Source organism: Ictalurus punctatus, chromosome 8, assembly GCF_001660625.3.
Source record: "Ictalurus punctatus breed USDA103 chromosome 8, Coco_2.0, whole genome shotgun sequence".
Lineage (NCBI taxonomy): Eukaryota > Metazoa > Chordata > Actinopteri > Siluriformes > Ictaluridae > Ictalurus > Ictalurus punctatus.
In genome coordinates this window covers 13044267-13069996 of record NC_030423.2, presented here as the reverse complement: position 1 = coordinate 13069996, position 25730 = coordinate 13044267, and the positions used below count along the sequence as shown (strand labels likewise).

General features: G+C 39.4%; 1 protein-coding gene across 3 annotated transcripts in view; it reads left to right on the top strand.

Moving 5' to 3' along the window:
- The first annotated feature begins 477 nt into the window (after nucleotides 1-477).
- mid2 (midline 2) overlaps nucleotides 478-25730 on the top strand; it is a 158232-nt gene continuing 132979 nt past the window's right edge. For all 3 annotated transcript variants that reach the window (XM_017474599.3, XM_017474598.3, XM_053682025.1), the window contains exon 1: nucleotides 478-721. The gene's annotated coding sequence lies outside the window, so the exon portion shown is untranslated. The remainder of the gene's footprint in view (nucleotides 722-25730) is intronic.

The window sequence follows — 25730 nt, the reverse complement described above, 5'->3', positions numbered from 1 at the left end:
TGGTGTAACAGTGTAACTGTATAGCAGTATAACAGTGTACTGGTGTAACTGTACAGCAGTATAACAGTGTAATGGTGTAACAGTGTAACTGTACAGCAGTATAACAGTGTAATGGTGTGACGGTGTAACTGTACAGCAGTATGACAGGGTAATGGTGTAACAGTGTAACTGTATAGCAGTATAACAGTGTACTGGTGTAACTGTACAGCAGTATAACAGTGTAATGGTGTAACAGTGTAACTGTATAGCAGTATAACAGTGTACTGGTGTAACTGTACAGCCGTATAACAGTGTAATGGTGTAACAGTGTAACTGTATAGCAGTATAACAGTGCAGCTGATCCCAGCTGCGCCACGGCGCAGTAATTTATAAGGCGCGAGAGAGTGAGATAGTGGGGCGCGCGCAGCTTTATTCCCGCCGGAGGGTCACGTGCCCGCAGGGAGCTGAGTGTGGGAGTTTGTCGACTGGGGAATAACGTCAATCGCGCCGAGGTGACTTGAATGCTCCTCAGTGAGGGGGCGGTTCAGGCACGGGCTCATTTTGAGCATAGTTTCAGTGTGTTTTGCAGAGCGACGGCGAGGGAAAATGAGTGCTCGAGTTCCCTGCTCAAGTCAAGGAACCCGTTTTCGGTAAACTTCTCACCGGAGGCGCGCCAGTGTAATGTAACTGTAGAGCTGCGAGACAAGTGTACTACAAAGGAGCTAGTCGGCGAGTGAAAAAGGTAGGAGATGCTTACAGTCTTCATACGTGAAAACGGTAACAGACATTGATGTTTCTACGTCATCGTGTGTGTGTGTGTGTGTGTGTGTGTGTGTGTGTGTGTGTGAGAGAGAGAGAGAGAGAGAGAGAATAAGCACTATAGTTGCACCTGGGATTCCTCTAATCTAAGTATTTGTTGTAGGTACACTACACCACACAACAACAACAACAACAACAGAATAAACATCAGCAAACCTTCAGTATGAGTGATGATACGGCAATGATGAACCGTCGTGTAAATTTGACACAAGTTCGTGTCTCCTTTTCAAGTCATGTTTTCAGTGTTCCCAACTCTTATTCAGGGGAAAGTACCTCATCAACGCTCAAAAAGTATATAAGCCGCTTGATGACGTTATGGACGAATTTGCATATTTCTTGAATGGTGTTACAGGAAGATGGAAGATTTTCTGAAATCACCTAAAATAAAACAGAATACAATAGATTGAGATAGAGTATTTGTCAGATTAATTTATAATAATAGATTCTAATACAGTGGGGGAAATAAGTATTGAATGCTTCAACATTTTTTCAGTAAATATATTTCCAATGAGGCTATTCACATGAAATTTTCACCAGACTTTGGTATTAACTCAAGAAATCCACACATATAAAGATATCCAAACATTAAAGTCCATAAATAAAGTTATGTGTAATAAAGTGGAATGACACAGGAAAAAAAATATATTGAACACATTAACTGAAACTTATTTAATACTTAGTGGAGAAGCCTTTGTTTGTAATGACCGCTTCAAGACACTTCCTGTATGAAGAAATTAATCGGCCGCAGTATTCAGATGTCATTTTGGCCCATTCTTCTAAACATATTGTCTTTAAACCTTCTAGATGCCAGGGGGGCCCTCTTGTGAACCTTGATCTTTAGCTCTTTCCACAAATGTTCAATTGGATTGAAGTCAGGTGATTGACTGGGCCATTCTAACGCCTGGATTTTTTTTTTCTCTGAAACCTATTGAGAGTTTCCTTTGCTATATGCTTTGGATCATTGTCCTGCTAGAAGGTCCACCAACGTCTCATCTTCATCATCCTGGTGGATGGCAGCAGATTCTTCTCAAGAATCTCCTGGTAAAGGGCTCCATTCATCGTTCCTTCAATTATATGAAGTCTGCCAGTACCATGCGATGAAAAACAGCCCCACACCATGATGCTTCCCCCTCCACACTTCACTGTTGGTATAGTGTTTTTAGGGTGATCTGCAGTGCCATTTCTTCTCCAAACATGGTGTGTAAAATGACAGTCAAAAAGGTCAATTTTGCTCTCGTCTGAGCAGACTACACTCTCCCAGTATTTCATATTCTTGTACAAATGAGTTGTAGCAAACTTTAAATAAGCTTCGACATGACATTTCTTTAGTAATGGAGTCTTGCGGGGTGAGTGTGAGCAGTGGAGTGCATTGCCTATTGTTTTCTCTGTGACGATGGCACCTGCTGCCTCCAAATGTTTCTGGAGCTCTTTCCCAGTGGTCCTTGGCTCTTGGGCTACTCTTCTGACTATTCTTATGACTCCCTGGTCAGAAATCTTGTGAGGAGTTCCTGTCCAGTGGTGCTTACTGGAAGATTCAGAAGTTTTGAAATACGTCTGTATCCGATTCCATTACTATGTTTTGCAACAATAAGGCTGTGAAGGTCTTGGGAGAGCTCTTTGCTTTTACCCATCATGAGATGTTTCTTGTGTGACACCTTGGTAATGAAAAGCAGTTTTATGGACCATCAATTTTCTAACCCAGCTGATATTAATTTGCACAGATAGGGGGTCTAATTACTTACGGATTTCAGTTGGTTCCTTGCTTTACCGTGCCTTGGAGAACTGCTTTTTCTTAGCGTGTTCAATACTTTTTCCCTTTGTCATTCCACTTTATTACACATAACTTTATTTATGGACTTTAATGTTGTGAATTCTTTATATTTCCAGATTACTTGAGTTAATACTGATATCTGGTGAAAATTTCATGTGAATAACCTCATTGGAAATATATTTACTGAAAAAAATGTTGGCACATTCAATATTTATTCCCCCCACTGTATTTACAAAATATAAATTATTACAGATTAAATAACTGGCTTTACTTTCTTATAACTATAGCAAACAGGAGGGTTTGAAAGAACAAATAAGTGTGTGGGTGGGACAAACAATGGTGATCGGTGATTGGTCATTGGGGACAGTGGTGATTAGTGGTTTGCTATTGGGAACAATGGTGACCAGTGATTGGATGTCAGGAACAATGGTGGTTAGTGATTGGTTGTTAGGAAACAATGGTGATTAAAGCTTGATGAGAGCAATAGTGATTAATTGTTGGGTAACAGTGATGATCGGTGATTGGTTGTTTGGAACAATGGTAATTAATGATTGATTGTTGAGAACATCAGCTTACACAGGCGCAACTGAGTCAGGCTTTACGCACTGGTGGTGAATCAAACGAACCTTCTCTCTAAACTCGTATAACCATCGGCTGTGATGTGAGATGGAGAGCCGTATCAAGTGCAGAACAGTTGTACTGATGTCTGCTCAAAGTTACTAGATTTGTCAAAAGGCTCTTTTGAAAAAAAAATAAAGTGGAGGGGGTTTGAAAAGGAGTCAAATCTAGTGACAAAGTCATTAAGTTGGGTGTATGCATCTTTTGACGTGACAGAAACATAGTGAAGGTATAATAGGGGTATGCTTGAGGGTACCACCATAGCAACAAGAAAACATACAGTTTAGTACTCTTTTCCTGAAAGTGTGTGTTGTTACATTAAACATGAGTTCTCAGATTGATTCTAAAGATAACTCAATACAATATTTAAAAAAAAAAAATTTTTAAAACATAATAATAGCTGTTTTTCCCATTAAAAGTGATCATGCATTGTGCTGTGTGCATCATTTGGGTAATGGGAAAATGATTTTGTCATCATGATAGACAGTGTGGTAGGACATCCCAAGTGTCATCATGATAGACAGTGTGGTAGGACATCCCAAGAGTGAGATTGTGTAATTTCCATTTCCATTTCCAAACTAAAGCTTATTATCAAATAACAACATGAAAAACAATATAAAATTGTTAAGATTGTAATAGAATAGCGAGGAGTGAAAGCGTGTAACTATCCACAAAGAGTTTAGGAGGCCAAAAATTAGGCTCCTTGTTTTTGAGATGTATTTTTTTCATATCTCAGGGGACATACTGCTGCTTTGCACTTTATTTAGGATATATTTTTGTTACATCTAAAACTGTTAACAAGTGTGAATATTTCAGTACTCCTTATTAAGGTTAAGCGATATCACAAACCTAGTACAAATTTTAATTTTTCCCTATAAGAACACTTATCATAAATATAATATCATGGTATTTTTCACATTATTGAAGGTATTATGGTATTTGACAGTATTTTTAATTTCCGAAACAACTTACATGAAAACAGTATGACTTCAGGACATCAGTGTTTGTTTGTTTTTTTGTGGCTTTTGGAAAGGTACCAGTCACTGAAGCCTGTCTTTTCAAATATTCACTGTAGAATGGCTTGTGTTTACACACTTTGCAGTAATGTTTTTTTTAAATTTTATTTCAGAGCTTCGTTTCTGTGTGTGATGAATCAAGGATCCATAAATAAAGCTTTAAATAAACGCCAATCTTTAACCAGGTCACATGCAGGATTTAGCAGTGTGGTATTGCAGGAAGATGATAAGATGCAGTATGTAGAAATGATTGTATCCTGCCATTTTGTTCATATTGTGTAGTCCCTGTTTAGGGGCAAGATTCTGTAGACTGTACGTTGTTACATCTAAGACCAGCTGCGCTGCCACAGCCAAATGAAAAAAGATGACAGCCTACTCAGGGTTTTGACTGCAATTCAACCACAATGTTTTAAAATGCGACTGTTTTTGGTTTCATAATCCCATAGCTACTTATTTGCATCTGATTGATGTTTGGATAGTCGGGAAAGTTGGCATAACTAGTGTGAATCTGTTGCACACTTTGTTTATAAATACAGATTACACACACCAAAAGAGCGGAAACGTACGCCGTTCCAACCAGATTACGCACCATGCATACGGTCCTGTGTGCTAAGCGTTTCTCCTTGGTGGCTATCTCTATGGCCATCTGTCATATCCTTTGTTTGCTGATGGAGGTACTATTTGAATTTTAATGAGCAGGACCGCTCAGATGACTTCTTTTCCCAAGAGGAAGTGCATGGCATTAGGATGTCGGGTATCTGTCAGCAACCCGTCAAAGGCCTGTGCCTCAAATGGCCCTTTTCCACCGCACGGTACGACTCGACTCGACTCTGCTCGCTTTTTGGGGACTTTCCACTGTGTACCTGGTACTTTTTTAGTACCACCTCAGTCGAAGTTCCAAGCGAACCGAGCCGATACTAAATGAGTAAATAGGGAATTCTCCTTAACGAGAGCTTCTGTATTTTACCTGAATAAATGTGTGTTATTTAATACATACTTTGTGTATGGTAATATTCTATTAATTGAATATTATGTATCATTTATCTCATTACAGATAAAATTACAACAAAGGTTTCTGTCTTTTTACATCTCGCTTGTTCCTGTCGTGGCTGAATCTAACTTAGCCATATCGAGCACTACGTAGGATCTAGAACACCGTTATTTTACATCCTTAATAGGGTCCGTGTTCAATGAACAGGAAAGGGATTTGGAATACAGCCTGACAGTGTATTTACAGTATACAGGGTTTCGATAATACAGGATTATTCCTGTGTGAAGGCGAGTGGAAGATGGTGCCCACATTGAGGCAGCACTAAACTTCAGTGGAAAATTAAGCTCAGAAAAGTAAAGCGAGCCGAGTTGAGTCGGTAATAATGCATTCATCGCTGGAAGAGAGACCCTCCTAAAACACTATGGTCTTCTCAGTGTTTGTTCATGTTTTCTCCTGATTATGCTGGCATTTCTCAACTTCCTGTCAGGTTTTTAAGCATACATTTAACATTGGAGGTATGCATTAAGGTAAAGATATCACATCACTCAAATACCTGAAGACGTGTTCATGATATGCATTATGATAATAAAACAAAGCCAGCAAAACAGCGGTCTAACATCACACAGCACAAGAATGGGAAAGTAAAAAGACAGGGAAATTTTAACATCAACTCAGCTACCAGTTGGCTGTTGTCATAGAAACCCTGGCGATCTCTGGAAAGCAAATCATGACATCACCCTGTCAGCCACACGTAATTAATGTGAGCACTAGACATGTTTTTTACATTTTGTGCATTTTAATGAAAAACATTATTCTTGTGCGTTCGGTTAGGGAACTTTATTAAACATTTGTCTCTTAGTGTCCCCAAAGTCAAAATTTTTTTTTTTTTAATATTCGAAATTGCAGCAGGTATTTTTTCATGGCTGACCCAGTGTCTCAAATCTATTTCTCAGCGCTATGTAGCTACTATTCTTATCGCAGTGATGGCAGCCTCATATTGGCTGCAGAAATGCTGGAGGTTATATCTGTAGAGAACACAGAGAAATGTCTTCCACCCACAGCTCCGGTGCCAAGAATCCAGAAGGAGAAGAGGCTAGAGTCCGTTAATGCTGTTGGATTCTCGTCAGGGGTTGGATATTCAATTAGCAGGTTGCGATCTCATGTAGGGTGAGCTGTTTTATGCGAGTGCAGCCCTGGGGCTGATTGATTAACAGTTTTTGTACCTGACATCACTGTAATTTATTTTACTCTGCCAAGGGGCCAAGAACAAATGGCTTTGGTGCTGAACATTTTCTTTTGCATCATGCTCCCTGTGTGCATACTTAATGTGCAAGGTTGAAGATTGAAGTATCTGGGATTTCCATCACTATTGTGCACTATTCAAATGATTTCCCAGTTGAGTGTGAATTAGTAGTAGAATCATTCTAAATGTGTTGCTTTTGAAATTCTACTGGCTTGTGTATTAGCTCAGGCACTGCATCATCTGCCTTTATTCCAGTGAACTGTTCCTTGCACATTAGTTTGCAGTGTTTTAACCAGCAGCGAATGACTCAATGGAGATCAGCGTGATGGGCGATTCCAAAACACATTCAGCTTTTTTAAAGAGAATTTCCAAAGAATACAGTAGACGTCCACAGTGAGCTATCTCCAAGCTGAGTGAAGCGCTTCTGGGTTTGTTTGAGCATGTCTGTTGGTATAATACAAGAACTTCTTTTCTCACGGTCAGTGTAATATAAAATGAGAAATCAAACATAAAAGTAGTGGACACAGCAAACAGCAAGGCCCTTAACCCTCAACTGCTCAGTTGTATAAATGAGATAAATGTAAGCCGCTCTGGATAAGGGCACCTGCTGAATGCTATAAATGAATTCTCATTATTGGCCCAGGTAACATCCTTTCGTTGTGGCTTTTGTTATACTGTTTCATTACAAAATTAGGACTATGAGAAAGACACAAATACACAAAATCTGATTTGACTGGTTCAATTGAATTATCAGTTAAGGTAGTTTTAAGTTAATACTGTAAGAGAAACAAATTAGACCCAGGAAGTGTAGGGCGATACAATGGCTCCAACTTAATGTGCCTCTAAAGCAGCCGTTGTGGGTTGAAGCGCTTGTTCAAATGGAAGTTTAACTGTTGTGTTTCACATCTACTTTGAATTGGCCTAAACATGAGAACATGATATAACTTTGCCTCGAATGTTAGAGTCATACACTCAGACACACATGCCAATCAACATGAAAGCTTTGAGGGATCAGATTCCTACTGATGGTAGGAAATATTTTTTATAAATGTTTGAGTAGTTTGGAAAACTTCTTCTTTAGAGTAATATGCATTATATTTAAAAATGGTCAGTTTAGTGTGGTTTGTTGAAGCCAGTAACACATACTGTATTTACCAAAAAGGGGAGTAGAGACACTTTTTTTTACTTTCTTCACAGTCTGTTTAAAATTCATAAAATTTGGCTTCACTGAATCAATTATCATTTCATGCAGGTTGGAGGAGATGGGAAACTGTCCTAACAAGTTCTTATTTCCAGTACTAGTCAAGTAGTCCATTTCTAGTACTAGTGTTTACATAGTATCTAAATGTTGCTTATTTGTTTAGTTTATTTTTAGCTGAGCTTATGTGTTTCTTCCCATTGCATTAGCTTATCATATTAACAATCTTACAGTAACACAGTCCTTAGTAAGATGTACCGTTTGGTCTCATGTGAGAGCAGAGGACTGTATGATGAGGTCTCGCAGCTTGTTATTTGCAGAGCTAAAATGCTGAAATAATTACAGACCCTAGAAGCTCATTAGACACAATGTACAATCCTGTCATTCAGCTGAATTGCCAAGATGATGCCAAAATTGCTAAGACCTTCTCAGACCACCTCAGTCTTCTGAATGACCCCCTGCTACATGCTTGGATTTTGGTGAAAGGGCAGATCAGAGGACGATGTCAGGACAGGTCATGAGATGGCTCTAACAGACTCCTTTTGTCTGTTTTTGTCTCTTTGTCTGCTAATGTGACCAAACACACCAATGACCGTGTCCCTGGCCTCTGGCTGCTTTGAAACAGATGATACTGAAGAATAGAGGTTACTGTTTCACAGGCAACAGAACAGAGCCTGCGAGTGTTTTCAGTAAAACTTGTGTGGTGCCTCAACACACTCCTCACACCTTCATTGTGTCAGCTTCACACAAAGCTCAGCACCCAACTGAATCAGACAGCTCCTAAAACATTTATTTTATAGTAGAAGGTCAGTGGTGTCAGCTGAGAAGAATAGCACAGATGTTAAGAGAGTTATAACTCTCGAACAGAGAACAGAGAAAGCAGTTCTCATTGTTTTGTCTGCTGGAAGACTAGCAAGTCTAAAAGCAAGGAAAACATTGCCCTCTGAAGTATTACTTAGTCAAAGTCACAAAATGATGAAAGGAGTGCGACTTTAGAATAGACTCGAGGCCAGAGTTCATAATTATAGTCTCTTTCTAAATCCACCAGTCTCTCTCTACAAACCTTCACCTCATAGTTTATTTGCAGGCTATGATAACTGGCCTTCAAATAAAAAAGGCAATTTTTTGTTGATGATGTTATCTTTTCTCCTGAAAGCTTGCTTTTCATTTTTCATTATGTCAGCATCAATCGATGTGTCCTCTGTGAAATTCGTTCTCATTTGTTTTTAACCTGCTGTCATATATATACTGATTAAAATGCCCTACATTTTCAAAACCACGTTTTCTCTTTCCGTGGTTTGAATAGCTCAAAATATTCACAAAGCCAAAAGTTGGTTGTGTAAGTTTCCTGCATGTACATGTTTGGTGAAGTTAAATGCCGCGCTAAACTGGTCTAAATCTCCAGGTGCTAATTTGTCTCTCTGTGGCTCTAAATGAGAGAAAGATTATTTACATTTACATTTACATTTATTCACTTAGCAGACGCTTTTATCCAAAGCGACTTACAAATGAGAAAGATACAAGCAAAGCGATATCAAGTAGAGAACAATACAATAAGTGCTACCATACGAGATCCATTAATTGAATTCCAGAAGAAGCAAAGTGCAGAGTAGAGGTGTAAGTGCAATTTTTATTTTTTTTATTATGAGTTTGTTAGGTGTTCATTGAAGAGGTGGGTCTTTAGCTGTTTTTTGAAGATGGAGAGAGATTCTGCGGTCCGGATTGAGATCGGAAGTTTATTCCACCACTGAGGAACAGTTAGTGTGAAGGTTTTGGAAAGGGACCTTGCGCCACGCTGAGTGGGAACTGCTAAACGTCGGTCGCTAATCGATGGCAGATTGCGAGAGGGAACGTAGGCCTTCAGGAGAGAGTTGAGGTAGGAGGGTGCTGTTCCTGGCAAGGTCTTGTAGGTGAGCATCAAGGCCTTGAACTTGATGCGGGCAGCTACAGGAAGCCAGTGGAGGGAGATGAAGAGGGGTGTGACATGGGTTCTCTTGGACTGGTTGAAGACGAGGCGCGCCGCAGCATTCTGAATCATCTCAAGGGGTTTGATGGAGCTGGCTGGGAGGCCTGAAAGCGGTGAGTTGCAGTAGTCCAGTTTAGAGATAACAAGAGCCTGGACTAGAATCTGTGTAGCCTGTTTGGTGATGTAGGGTCGGATTTTCTTGATGTTGTAAAGGATGAACCTACAGGACCTTGCAGTTGCTGAGATATGGTCTGCAAAGGTCAAGCCATTATCAAGAATCACCTAAAGGTTCCTGGCCATCCTATTATTTGCATTTGGCTGGAAAGGTTACAGAATATGTAGGTCCATATAAGTAACAAATGTCAATATAAATGTTAAATGGAACTAAATTACTAATTTGCCATTGATTTTATATCCTTATTTAGTCTGGAATAGTTTTACACAGGGAGGTGGGGTAATGTAATTATTTTCAGCGTTTCTGTTGGGCCTACATAAGAACCTGTAGAAATGTTCCTAGAAATACATGTCATGTTGGTAACAGTTTAGTCATAGCCTGTGGGAAAAGAGGTTTCACAGTTATTCTGTATGGAGACACTCCAGGAAGCATTCTTTTTCTATCATCTCCTGTAGGGCTGCACGGTTATGGCCAAAATGATAATCATGATCATTACGATCAATATTAAGATCACGATTATTCATTATGACTATTCATTGATTTTAGGGACAACATTTTTTTATTGCACTTTCACATTTAAATAAACAGACCGCTGCTTTCACCTCCATGTTGTGCTACATTCCTGCTGATGTACAAATCTTTGCATCAAATCAGACTGGTCCTTAAAGTGCATCGTCTCCTAGAAGCAAAATATAAATAAAATTGTACCCAAAATATATGATAAGTAAAAATAAAAATGCCTTCAACCAAATGAAAATATGCAATCCAGTATAACAATATTCAAACAAATGAAAACAATTCAGGCGAATGCAGAAAAGGCAATAACAGTGTTTACAGGAGGAGAGACGCAGCCAAATCACTCAATACAGTGGTGCAGGGATGATGTCATTTTGTACCGAAACCCAGAAGTTATCATCACACTGGTTTCCTCGACAAAATTTTGGATTATAGCAAAAAATAAGGTTTATGGTCAATAAAAGTGTATAATACTAACACGTTTTGTGCATCAAGATCATTTTCACAAATGAACACAACTTTTATGAAGTTTGAAGCCTAAATACAATCGGCAGAAATAAACAGCTAACCGTATGCTATAAACGAACTACACCACGGTCGCTCGACTTCAACGTCACCGTCACCAAGCTTCCGACAGCTTTTCCAAACATGATTAAAATTTTTTTTTCCCATAATACTAATTTACTCTGTGTATGAATCTTCATCCACTTTTTTTGCGGAATTGTGCACAGCATACCTGAACCAGTTTATCTGCAAAGACTTTTCCTTTTCAGCGTGATGGTGTTTAATGTCCACGACAATGTCTTTCGTCCCATTTAGCAACTCGTTAGTGTCATGATTTCCCCTCGTACAAAGCGCTGGAGCTCGCGGCTCGAGCACTAAAATGATAACTCGTTTCCAGGTTGTGGCATTACACAATGACGTCATCCCTGCGACACCCTATGGTGATTGGCTGTAAGTTTAGGGAGCGCTCGATTGGCAGAGGACGAACTTTAAACGTCAATATCGCAGTCGATCATGTTCGTGTAATCGTGAGCAGTCAAAATCGTAATCAAGATTGATATTTGATTAATTGTGCAGCCCTAATCTCCTGCCAAAACCAAACCAACATCAACCACTAAGTGTAAAAGGCAGAATAACAGTTATTGAGTCCATTGAACAGTTACAGCCTCTATACATGTTATGGTCATGTTACCTCCTAATGATCAAGCGCACCTTTTGCAGCCGCAAGCCCTACAGCAAGCTCTTATAATAAAGCTCAATCAATTGTACATTTTATTCATAGGTGTAACAACCATGCATACATCAAGAAGACTCTGGGATTTATACAGAAATCACATATTCAATGATGTTCAGAGGCACAGAGCTTCTCCAGCAACATTACTTCAAAGACATCTGTCTGGAAATCTTATTCCGTCTGAACTGTATTTATAGCTCTAATGCTGACATATTTTTCCTTCGTTTTTCCCAGAGACGATGTGTACGCCCTCTTTTCTGTTGTCTCCAGGGATTCATAAGAATGTTGTCTGATTAGAAGAGTATGCAGCACTGTCAGATAGAGCTGGGCGAGATGATAAATATCATATCATGATCCTTGAGGACATTTCTACGGTACACGATTTGCATCCCGATATATAATTTAGCTGACAAACTGTCTGCAAAACAGTAGTAAATAAACAATAAAAATTTTAATGCCAACAAAGACAAAGAAGATTAATTTAACAAAAAGTATGTCAAATCAATGGCATCCATTCAGTACCATTTATTTGTAATTATTAAAAACGTAAAAAATACATCACCATACCAGCGATATCTCAGAAACGTATTGCCTAATCATTTATCACAGTATCGATATTACATCGATATATCGCCCAGCCCTACTGTCAACCCTACAGTCAGTTCCAGTAGAGTTGTAGAAATGTTGGATCTGTGGAGCATCTGTTTGAGCTCCTGTTGCTTAGGCCACTTTCAAGCTCAGCCAGGTCACGGCTACAGCTTGGGGGTCAGTGCACCATTTCACTACCCGTGTGCAGGAGCATCTCACTGCGCCTTAAGTATCAAATAAAGGCCACCATTGTTGCCTCCCACTTTGGCTTCTGGATTCCAGGGCTCGAGAGAGGAAATCTATCCATAGCATTAACAAAAGTGAAGCCACATACCTCTGAAGAAATCAGCCAGGGATCCTGGGAAAGTTTCAAACCAGCTCAGGATTTATTTATTTTTTTTTAATGGAACTCGATGCCAGATCACATCGTATTCATCTAGTGTGTTCTGTCTCTGTGTGTGGGAAATGACGCTCCAAACGCCATGACCATTCAGTCTGTTACATTCCTGCTGTGAGTATAACAGTAGCACAACACAGGGGAGCTGTGATTTCCCACAACACGAAAAGAGTTTTAAAGAGTGTCTTTACTTCAATGCCAGAGAACCCTTTGCATTCTCAGGAAAAATAGTACTAAGTGTTTTCCTTGTTTGTGGGGTGGTACCCTTAATCAAGGGTACCTCATTTAGCCATTAACATGTATCTTTTACCTGGAAATGTGGATAGTGTACCTTTTAAAATGATTAGATAGATAGATAGATAGATAGATAGATAGATTGATTTTTTTTTACTTTTGTTTTTGTACTTTTTTAATTACTTTTCATAACTTTTATGATTTTTAAAAAAATAACTTATGACTTAAAACTATATAACGGACAGATATGGAACATGAATGAGCAAAAATGTTTCTGAACACTATAACAACTTTGAACAAGAGAAGTAGGCTGTAATAACGTGGACTATTTTACATGTACAGTAAAACATGTTGCATTCCATTCTTCTTGCGTTCAAAAAATATTCACATATGAATGATGTAAATATTGGCACCCTGTCCGGGGTGTAACCTGCCTTGTGCCCGATGCTCCCTGGGATAGGCTCCAGGTTTCCCCGTGACCCTGAAGGAAGGAAAAGCGGTATAGAAGATGGATGGATGGATGGATGGAATGATGTAAATTGGGACAGAATCCATGACATTGTTAAATCTCCGGCTCTCAGACTCTCACTGAACAGAGCAGACGCAGAGAGAGGCGTGAGTGCAGCGAGAAAGCAAGACCTCGCGTTTGCAGGACAGTACTGGACACATTTGGAAGGTTGCTAAGGTTTGTCCAAAAAGTTACTAGATTTGTCGCCAGGTGCTTTTTTTTTTCCAAAAAAAAAAAAAAGTTGCTTAAGGGTTCTGAAAAGTTGGAAACACCGGTTGCACTGACAGCTAGATAAAAGGCAGCTAAGCTCCACCTCTCCCCAGCAAAAAGAAAATACAGAGGGAGAGGGAACACGGGGTTTTTCATTTATGCAAATTCTATTTGAAAAGCAATAAAATACACAGAGTACCCAAATGATGCCCTGTCTTTTTTTTTCTTGAAAACAATTTGCCGCCCCCCCCGCCGATCCCTCCCCCCTGATTGAGAACCACTGACTTAACCCCAAGCCAAGTGCGTTTTTCTCTCTGGTGAGGTTTGTTTAGGTTCAATGAGAACACAGCAATCATTCTCACATGCAGACCAGAACAACCAGTCTGAGACAGTCTGAGCAACGTGGTCTCGGTCTGGTGCAAGTCAAACTCTAGGGTGGTGTGATTGCAGTGAGAAAGCAACTCGATCCTGAATCAATCCAACTGCACAAAGTGAACAGATCACGCCATGCATCAGTCCTTACAGGATTTCATGTAGTTTTTCTTGTGATTGTTGCAAGCCGAAAATTCGTGATTTTGCTGTGGCTTTTTTCAAAATTTGTGATGCAATTTGTGGAGTTTTTTGTGCTTTTTGCGATAAACTACTTGAATTGGTGAAATTGAAATTGCACAAAATTGTGTTGCATGGTCTTTCACTGTGATGTTTGTTGGTAAATGAGACCTTGTAGCTGCACTCATGTTCGAAGCATGTGAATCGAAGAGGGCTTTGGCTGAATGAGCGTCGTGATGAGGTTACGTGAGGCGTCTTACCCCGAATCTGCGGTCATTTTACAAAAACTGCAAACTCCTGAGTTTACTTGATTTTGCGTTAATTCCTGCGATTGCAAGATCGCAAAATCCTGGAGGGAATGGTGTGTTTAGATTAGCACTGTAAAATGTATCTGCAGATGCGAGCTGTTAAAGTGAGCTGTGATGTGGAAACTGAGCCAAAGCACAGAGCTGTATTGCTGCAAGTAATGCAGTGTGTTCTGATGAACCAAAAAATAAAGAGTGAATATGATACACAGGATGATTTCGATTGGATATTTTTATGCAAACTCGTATTTTTTTTTAGCCGTGGCTCGGTGTTCTCTGTGACTGTGTGAAAATTTCTCTTTCTACTCGTAGTCCGGAAAGGTTTTCCCATCGCTGCATTTCCTTCGTGGCTTAGCAATGAGTTGTATGCATATGGTTCCAGCCTTACACACACCTCAGGCCATGTGTTTTGCCTTTTGGTTTGTTTTATTATGTGAAATAAGAAACAAACCAAAATAAATAGCATACAAGCCAAAAGTATAAAATGTAGCTCTTTTTGTACTTTTGTTTTTTACATGCACCTGTGTAGGTAAATGATACATAGTAACAGTACGAAAGATGTACCGTACCCTTGAGTATACGAGGAAAGGTACAGTTTAATGGCCTTTTTAGTGGTGCTAGAGGAAACCTGCTTTTGTTATATCTAACATCTGCCTCTTATGTATGCAGGGGAAAATGTTACTACTTTTCCTTCTGTCCATATAAGCAGACAACACGGTCCCATGCTTGCAGATTCATAAGAAATCATATAAGCCAACTCATAAAGAAAGCAGTTAATGGTTAACATTAGGATGAGCATTTTTTATAACTCCATTTGAAATGCAAGACTGTTGGATTTCCAGTGGAGTTAATAGAAAGCCACAGCCATCCATATCTTATCTTAATGTTAACCATTAACTAGTCTTTACATGAGTTGGCTTGTACGACTTCTTACAAATCTGCGATAATTCGAACGATTCACACATTAGTATTCCAGTGAATTTTGATTGGAAACAGTTTGGAACAGATCATGGCTCCTCCAGTCGTCGCTTCCACTCGTGCCTTCTTCGCAGAGACTGAGACTGCACTGAAAAGCAGACAACTAGCAATTAGCAGTGAGAAACCATGCTCTGCAGAACTTCTCACAGTGAAGCACGTTATTTGAGATCTGCAGAGAAAGGCCCATATTCACGCTCAGTCAGTAAGACTCTGTTTACGTCGAGATCATTATTTAGTGTGGCATCATGTCGCATTCTTATGCTGTAATTAGCGTAGGCGGCCAACGGTGACAGCTTCTCTGTCTTTCTCTCTCTGTAGTTTGTCTGCAACATTAGACAGAACTTCTACACAAGGCTTTCCCTGTGTACTGAGCAGTGCTTTAACATTTGCACCTACTTTGGATCTTGTGTTACATTTTGAATCTTACAGTTGGATTAACCTGACTGCCAGGATTCACCTGCAATTTTTCTGTCCCCTTTAGTCTTTGTGAGTGATTTGAGAACAATAGAACAATATGACATTCAAGATTACCTTTTTATTTAATTACTTCAAAAACATTCTTCACGTCTGTCCTCTGGCGAAGACTGCCGTCTCTTTGAATAGCCTTCAAGTTTCTCGGCAATCAGCCATTTTCAAAGGAGCGTGACAAAGGAGACGTAGAGGTTTTTAGCACAAGAAAGTCTGGTAGAAAAATAGCAGGTTTTCTAAAACTGACTGGAGTCAGTTCTAATTGCGTTGCAAATTCCAATGCTGGTTTGAACTGTGCTATATCACCGGTGTTATGTCAGTTGACATCTGTTATAGTAATAACAGTTACCTGAGTTTCACACCAAACTGGATGGCGTGGTCTCTTGAAGGTCAGATATTACCGAGCACAGTGCCTCCAGAGTGATATGTAACTTGTCAGCCTGTGCTATTGTATGTTCCCTAAACAGCAGCTCACTGTGGCTGAAAAAGAGGATCAGTCATGTGGAAGGACATCCAGGCCTTTTAATCCACACACACACACACACACACACACACACACACACACACACACACACACACACACACACACACACACATCCCATGTAAGCCAGAGGGCCTCCCAGGCAGCCAGGCTGTGTCCAGGCTGTTGGAGGTAAGAGGATATGAGTTTGGATAGGCTCATGACAGGTGGCTGGCCCTCGTCTGAACTGCACGGTTCAGCTGCAGGGCGACATGCTCGTCCCCCCTCCTTCCCAAAAGCCCACAGCTCAGTTTTTAATTTCCACTTCAGGTTCTTTGGCACCAATCCCTCACCAAAACACAAGCCACAGTCCATCTCACCAGGCCGAATTCCCCAGACACAAGTGGAGTCACGTTTCCACACAGGTATCCAGCCACACCTGAGCATGTGTAGTTAGTCCGCTCACAATTTTGGCTATTTAGCATTTAAAAGAGACAATATCCTACTATCATATCTGATATATACGGTATATACTTTTGAAGTAATATAAGCTGAAAGAAATGAAGGACAATGCTGATTATTTAAAATGTTAACATGAAATTAAACTATTGTGTTCCTAAATTAGTTGAATAATTGTGATATATCAGTGTTAATCAAAATTCTTAGGGTTATCTTTTTAGTCATTGTTGTGCACAACTATTATATGTATACAGTCCCCTCCAAAAGTACTGGAACAGCAAGGCTAATTCTTTTGTTTTTGTTATATACTGAAGAAATTTGGGTTTGAGATCAAAAGGTGAATTTCAGATTTAATTTCCTGATATTTTACAGATGTTAAACCATTTAGAACATATCACCTTCGGTGCCAGACCGCCCAATTTTGAGGTAAGCAAATGTATTGGAACAGATAGTCTTAAAGTCCAATAATAGAGATGCACCGATACTAAATTTCTCAGCCGATACGATAACCGATTATTCAGAGTGATATCGGCTGATACTGATACTGATAGTTCTGCCTTTTATTCCTTCTTATAAATTAATAATGATTAATTTAAAAGAATTCTGAAAGAAATGCAAATAAAAACTTTATTCTCTCCATTTCAGCAAGTTGTTTCACAGTAACTGGTCTCATAAACAGAAAACACATTACTCACATTAACATTAACACATGAACTCAATTATGAAGATTAAAGTAAGATTTCTTAACGTATTGAATGTTATTAATTCATATTAACATTGACTGAATTCTTTAAAAAACCTCCTGTTAGTCTCACATTCACTCACCACAAACACAAGCATTTCCACTTCATCACTGACATCAAACTGGTAATATATAATATCAATTTTTTTATATATTAACATTCACTGGATATGAAATACACTACTCTACAAATATAATTTTCTGTGCAATATATACTTTTTTGTCAATTCATCTTCATCTTAAAACTTTCAATGGTGTACTGGCACTTTAATTCAGCGCAAGGGCGAGCAGGCAGCGGGGGGGGGCGGGGGGGGGGGGGATTGACTCGACGCCGAAACTTCTGCGTCGTAAAATTTACTTCCGGTGTAAAATTTTAGCGGTGTAGAGCTTACAGAGATTACAAACTGCAGTTTTGTCGTCATTCCATACAAGAGACATCATCTTTACACACAGCACGAAAGCGATGTGTTTTCACGACCTCTTTTGATTGACAGAATATAATCGGCCCTGATCATTGGATGTTTCTATATTATCGGCCGATTGCGGGGAAAGTAGCCTTTATCGGCCGAGACATCTGTGCATCTCTAACACTTAATATTTGGTTGCATATCCCTTCATTGCAATAACAGCATCAATCCAGCAACCCACTGACATCACCAAACTGTTGCATTCTTCTTTTGTGATGCTTTTCCAGGCTTGTACTTCAGCTTTTTTTCAGTAGTCATTTGTTTCGGGGGGTTTCCCCCTTCAGTCTCCTCTTCAGGGGGTGAAATGATGCTTAATTGGGTTAAGGTCTGGTGATTGACTTGGCCAGTCTAAAACCTTCATCAGGCCGACCTGTTCCATCGTCTGGTTAGTAGTACACGAGTGGTTTCTTTTTCGGAACCTTCCAAATTGTTGTATTGGCTATGCCCAGTGCTTGTGCAATGGCGCTAATAGATTTTCCCTCTTTTCTCAGCTTCAAAATTGCTTGCTTTTCTCCCATAGACAGTTCTCTGGTCTTCATGTTGGTTTATACTTTTTAACAATGAATGAAATCTTTACAGATGAAACCCTGGGCACAAACAAACAGTAGGCATTCATGGCTATTAATAGGTTAAACAATCGACCTAACAGGGCACACCTGAGCAGCAAGAAACGCCTGTCAGTCGCATGTTCCAGTACTTTCGATCACTTGAAAAATGGGTGGGTTCAAACAAAAAGTAGCAAAAACAAAAGTTGTTTAACTCTATGTAAATATCAGGAAAATGAAAGCTGAAATTCATATATATATATCGTCTCATATTCATCTTTTGATCTCAAACCCAGATGTCTTCAGTATATAATTAAAAAAAAAGAATTGGCCTTGCTGTTCCAGTACTTTTAGAAGGGGCTGTATGACATATGTCAAACATTTAAAGGGCTATGTTATCATTCTGTGATTAATGTGACTGAATGGCATACACTCACTGAGCACTTTATTAGGAACACTATATTAATACTGGGTAGGACCTCCCTTTTCTCTCAAATCAGCCTCAATGCTTTGTTACATGGTGATAAGTCCCACATCACTTAGCCATGCTCTGTCTGTTTTCTCTGTTCTCTCTCTGTCTCTCTGAGAGCCTGTACATCTTTTTATCTGAGTACACAGAAGTCCCTGTCCCTGTTCTGACACAATAAGCTCTCTGTTCCTAGTTAAGTAAAGCAATGATCTAACTCTTCCTCCTTTTCTGTATATATACTCTGATAATTTCAGCATTAAACTAAGAAGCTTTTACTGAGCTCTGTCTGTGTGACTTCTTCCCGAGCTCGGCACTGAGAAGGTAACAGCAGCATGAGTCAAAGAATTTAATTCTGATGCCGGTATCAGCGAAATCTTAACAGTTTCCTGGTGTCAAGTGGGATATTATTTTCTGCCTTCATGTAGATTCTGTTACCACGTGATTCCACAAGAAGTTGGAAACATTCCTTTGCGATTCTGGTCCATGTTGACATCACACAATTCCTGCAGATTTTTCAGATCACTTGCATACTGAGAAGCTCCCGTTCTACCACAGCCCAAAGGCGTTCTATTGTATTCATTTTCATGTTCATGAAACCAGTTTGAGACTTTTGCTTTGTGACATGGTGCATTATCATGCTGGAAGTAATCATTAGAAGATGGGTAAATTGTGGACATAAAGGGATGCACATGGTCAGCAACAATACTCAAATAGTCTGTGGTATTCAAGCGATGATTGATTGGTATTAACAGGCCCAAAGTGTGCTCAGAAATCATTCCCCACACTGTTACATCACCTCCACCAGCCTGGACTGCTGACACAGGACAGGTTGGGTCCATGGTTTATGCTGTTTGTGCCAAATTCTGACCCTGCCATCTGTGTGCCTCGAGAAATTGAGATTCATCAGACCAGGTTATGTTTTTCCTGCATTCAACTGTGTAGTTTTGGTGATCCTGTGCCCACTCTAGCCTCAGCTTTCTGTTCTTGGCTGGCAGAAGCAGAACATGAGGTTGTCTTCTGCTGTTGTAACCCATCCGTGTGGTCGAGCGTCAGCTGTGGATGGAGAGGAGGCGGGTTGAATCGTCAGGTAATGAGTGATTCTAACCTGTGAGAAAAAATTGAGAACGTACTTTGTCTAACGTATGTCTGGTTCATGTTAATATTTTTACCAGACATTGTGTCCAAAATTTTTTGATTTTATTGGGCATTTTGAATTTTTAATGGTAAAAAGCAGTGTTAAACCATAGAGTCACTTTTTTATTGTCAATGATGTAAAACATATTTTAGTACAAAATACATCCTGACCAGTCAGTGAGCTACAAGTGGGTGATATAACCAAACTGTCATATTATGATTCTGAAAGACATTTTTTTAATTCAAAGTATGTATCAATTAGGGATGTCACGATACCAAAAATCTAGTAGTCGGTACCGATACCACCAAAAGTACACGGTACTCAATACCAAAGTCGATACCACGGTGTGGTATAAAAATAATTTTTTAAAAATTTAATTAAAAACTCTCCTGAAGGACATCCTCCTCTGGCTGATACTGGCAGAGAGAGAGAGAGAGAGAGAGAGAGAGAGAGAGAGAGAGAGAGAGAGATTGATTTTATTTATCAAACACTGTCTGACAATGAGTGGCGCCTACAGTGGAGGTGCAGCACTCCTAGACATGCGTGCACGCACACACACACACACACACACACCCCTTATACTCTGAATGCAAGCATTGGTTTAAATTCACTGATGGTGGCAGACCAAAAAGATTTATTAAAAGCATGAACATGTGAATAATTACTAGTGACATGAGGCTACATTTAGCTGACAGGACCCGGGCTGAATGGCGATGCATGGAGACCCATTCGGAGGAAGTTTATAACATTGCAATGCGTTAGGGTTGTTAACAAATAACTGGCTATCGCAAACATTACATGGAGCATAACGTTGGCTGGTTTCACGGCCACAATGCCAGCTGCCTCAAACAAACATAATATAGGACCGTCTTTCAGGTGCTTCGCCAAATTCCAGGTGTTTCCTCGCTTTGTTTGAAATGAACAATAGCATCGGCTAAACACCGGCTTCAGAGCATCAATTATATGTTTGTTGTCATCCGCCTCGAATGCGAAGTATTTCCATATTCCATTCCACATTTCCTCTCAACAAGTCGGGGCGGAGTTAAACTTGTTAAGCTAAGCTAATCTGTAGTTTTTCTCGTGTGCTTGTAGGCGTTCCTCTTCTTCTTTACCACTTGTGGGCCGACTAAAACAGTTGCGCGTATTTGCTGCCCCCATCAGGTCCGGAAGAACTGCAACCTCGGTACCTCCATTAGAATCGTTATCAATGCTATTCCAGAAAAACAAGTACCGTCACGTTTTTTAAGAAGTATCGGTTCTCGTGACATCCTTGGTATCGATATATTTTTTCTAACAGTTGTGATTTTTAAAAAATTTTATTATTGTAGACATTAAATAACACAATTTTTATTTATAAAATATTTCTAAAAATTATTGTGACATAAATGATCATGAAATCGACTTTATATCCTTATATTTCCAAGCCCTAGGGTGAGCGTGTTCCATGTGTTTTATATAAAAGATGGTTTCTGTCCCTTCTTCTGGGATTTTGTCACCATTAATCACTAGATGGCAGTATAGATGCACGTACACACATTCCTCTTATCAAATGTATGGATACATAAATACAGTATTTATACAGTATATGTATGTACATACAGTTAATTATAAATGGTTAAATATAAAGCTATGTATACATCAATTCTTATCATAACCACTTTGCAGAATTGAAACTATGGATCAGCTATACTGCAAAACTAACTATAGGAAAGAGTTTTACAGGTTTTTCTGAAAGTCTGTGTGTCTATACCATACCGTGGATTGGGGATAATTGAGCAGTGAAATATTTTGTTTGTTTGCCAATTTTGCTCTGTGCTCCTAGGATGTGTGTAAAGGTCTGTAATCCTTTCACTACCCACCCAATGTATGTATGTAAAAAAACAATAACTGATAACTTAAATAGCATCCTGCTCTGCTCTTCATGCAAAGGCATTGTTTAATTTTATATCCAGTGTGGTGGAGTACAGTGCCAAAACAAAAATGAGGTAAGTGCTGCAATCCTAAAATGCCTGGCAGTTGCAGTGAAATCTGTTCTGCTGATCTCTTAGAGCAGATCCTTTCTCCTGAGAGTCATTCAATGAGAAACATGCTCTTTACTCAGTGCAGCTAATCAGATCTCAGGAGGCAGTTATCGTACACTGGCGATACACTGCCAAGATGCATGTTCTCATCCCTGATGCCATGAACAAGGCCAGTGTAAACATTGCTGGTTCTTTCCAAGTCTTTTTTTTTTTTTTTTTTTTTTCATATTCTTAGAATGTCTACATCACGTATGTTTCCAACTGGCCTTAGGAAGTATAGCACATTGTATTTAGAGCTACAGTAATAATTCCTCTGTTCTATTTTTTTCTTTTCTTTCTTTCCTTTTTTTTTTCTTTCTTTTTTCTTTTTTTACACAATATTATTAGCCCTCAGTAGGTCTAGTAACATATCAGAGATTTGATTAGTCACAGAGGCGACTGTCTGCAAGCTTTTGTTGCCAGGAAGGCATGAAGGGTGGATGCTTTAAGACAAGTAGTATCTTCTCTTCACATGAGAGATAGGTGTTGTGTCAGTGGGCTTATAAATATCAGTGGATTCTATCAGGAAATACCCTATATATATATATATATCCAGTGTTTAATTAAGCATAGTGTGGAAATGTAAATTCAAAGTTATTGTCTGGAAATATCATGTGCTGGCGAGTAGAAATTGAAAACACTGTTACTGTGGGGTCTGTTAAGTGGGAGGCAGGATACAAAATTGGGTAAACGCAATGTGTGTTTTATTTAGGGCAATCCCAGAATCATTGTCAAAGTCCAGAGCAAGGGTCAGAGCACAGGTAGGCAACATTAAAACAGGATAATCCATATGCTACAACAAAAACACAAGCAGGGTCAAAACCAGGAAGCACAGGATAAGGCAGGATAAGGTTCTTCACAAGGAGGAACAGAAACAACAAAGTGGATATAACCAACTAATCAAGGTGAGACATGGAACAGATGAACACATCAACATAATCAACCGGGGTGGAGACAGGACCAGAGCAAAATGCACATGGCAATGTAAACAAAAGCACATGATAATAACCTAAAACAACATGAAAGCAGTGATCATCGTGCTCAGACCCACAACGCACTCTCAGCGGGGGAATGCATGATAATATCAATATGGGGTAAACCTGATTCATATGGCTCAACTTTCTCATTTACCAGATCTACCATAGCATTTAGTAATTCAGCAGAAAAAATTTGTTTGGTTTGAGTATTCCTATGACTGCTGAGCTCTTGGGATTTTCACACAGAGCAGTATCTAGAGTTTACTCAGAATGGTGCAATTAAGGAAAAACATCCAATGAGCAGCAGTTCTGCAGACAGAAAAGCCTTTTTGATGAGAGAGGTCAACGAAGAATGGCCAGACTGATTTGAGCTGACAGAAAGGCTACAGTAAATCGGATAACCACTCTATATAATTGTGGTGAGCAGAAAAGTATCTCAGAATGCACAACAACCCTTCAGGTGGAAGGCCTACAACAGCAGAAGATCACATTGGTTTCCTACTTCTCTGTCAGCCAAGAATTGAAAGCTGAGGCTGCAGTGGGCACAGGCCCACGAGACTGGAAAAATGTAGCCTGGTCTGATGAATCTTGATTTCTGCTGAGGTACACAGATGGCAGGGTCAGAATTTGGCACAAACAGCATGAAACATGGACCCAACCTGTCTTGTGTCAGCAGTCCAGGCTGGTGGAGGTGATGTAACAGTGTGGGGAATGATTTCTGACCACACTTTGGGCCTGTTAATACCAATCAATCATCGCTTGAATACCACAGACTATTTGAGTATTGTTGCTGACCATGTGCATCCCTTCATGGCCACAGTTTACCCATCTTCTAATGATTACTTCCAGCATGATAATGCACCATGTCACAAAGCAAAAGTCTCAAACTAGTTTCATGAACATGAAAATGAGTTCAGTGTTCTTCAGTGGCCTTCCCAGTCACCGGATCTAAATCTAATAGAACACCTTTGGGATATGGTAGAATTCGCAGCATTAAAGTGCACATGAAAAATCTGCAGGAATTGCATAATGCAATCATGTCAACATGGACCAGAATCTCAAAGGACTGTTTTCAGTATCTTGTGGAATCCATGCTGAGTATAGTGTTACTAATAAAGGGCTCAGTGAGTGTATATGCATGTGAAATTTAGTTTAATTAATGCATAATGCTATATAGGGTTATATTTTGCATTTTAATTTATTCAGTTATTGATTAAAAGCTAATTAACTGGATTATTTTATATAGACTTTTACGATTCATGAAACAAGTCTTCCAATTTAAAAAAAAAAAAATCATTTTGAACGTCGAGACGCATTTCATTTTCTAAATCAATTGCGTTTTAAATTAACTATACCGCTTTCCATTTTTATTGAACTTTCTCATTTCATTGAGGCAGTAAAGCGTGTTTATCAGAACAAAAGAATAGCTTCTTATTCTGACCCAGTAAATGACCCGAAACTAATAAAAGAAAATGACAGAGAAAGCACAATGCAGAAATAAAAAAAGATGGAGTGACTGTGGAATGCCTTGCATGAAACAAGAGTCTGTGAGGGGGTACATTATTCTTCAGTTGAAATGACTTCAATCAGTAGGCGTAACATTTCATCTCCGGGTGTGAAATAGCTTCTCACTGATCTTTAAGACAGACTCACACTGTATTAATTCCTTATTTTAAACTGAGAGCCATTCATTCGAGTAGCGTGCCTCCCCATCGCAGACTCCACCAAAGATGTGTTGTGAATCCCAGTTGTTTAATAAGCTGGGGAACTGTTGATCAGGTGTGGAGCATGTACTGATTTCCCACCATACAGAGAGCTGATTATAAGAAGAAGCTGGCTGAGGAGAACCCACACCTCTGTTTCATCTCTGCTGTCAAACTTTGTGAGATCTTTTTTTTCTGCACACTACCTCTGACTTTACCTGAGGAATTGTACAAATCCATGGCATGTAGCTATCTGAGTATAGGTAGCGCATTTCAGCTTCAAGCTTACGGCTTTGAAAAAAATAGTTATTAAATAAAACACACAGAGACCTGCATTAATAAAACCAGATGTGCTGTACTGAACACACAATATGGGAAATATTTTCTATTTCTTCCTAATTGCGTTTTGTTGGCTAATGAAAGAAGAAGTTTTGTGTTACTGGAAGTTGCATGCACTGAAAATAAGCCATGAAGTGTTTAAAGGCAAGTAGCTTGATGCTGGTGTCACAACGATCCTCCTCACCCTTCTTCGCACTTCATGATCAGTTTCATGATCAGTTTTACATTTCAGGTTCTGTCATTGTTTTTTTTCTGTTTTGTTAAGTGCTCTAGAGAGTCTTATTCAGTTGTATGAGAAGGCTTTTAATGACTGACCACTGTGGTTTTCAGTCTCTTCAGCAGATAATCTCACCATGTTACTTTAGACTTGTACCTAAGGACTCATGCAGGACACCCAGAACACATTAACACTCTTTAATTTTATAGTAGACAATTATGGAAGACTTAATGTGTTATAATCCCACTAACTGGTATCACCCAGAAAAGGTTCCCTTTTGAGTCTGGTTTCTCTCAAGGTTTCTTCCTGATGTCGGAGTTTTTCCTTGCCACTGTCACTTTGGGCTTGTTCATGAGGTTTCTAAATATAAATTTAAATCCGGATTTCTTGT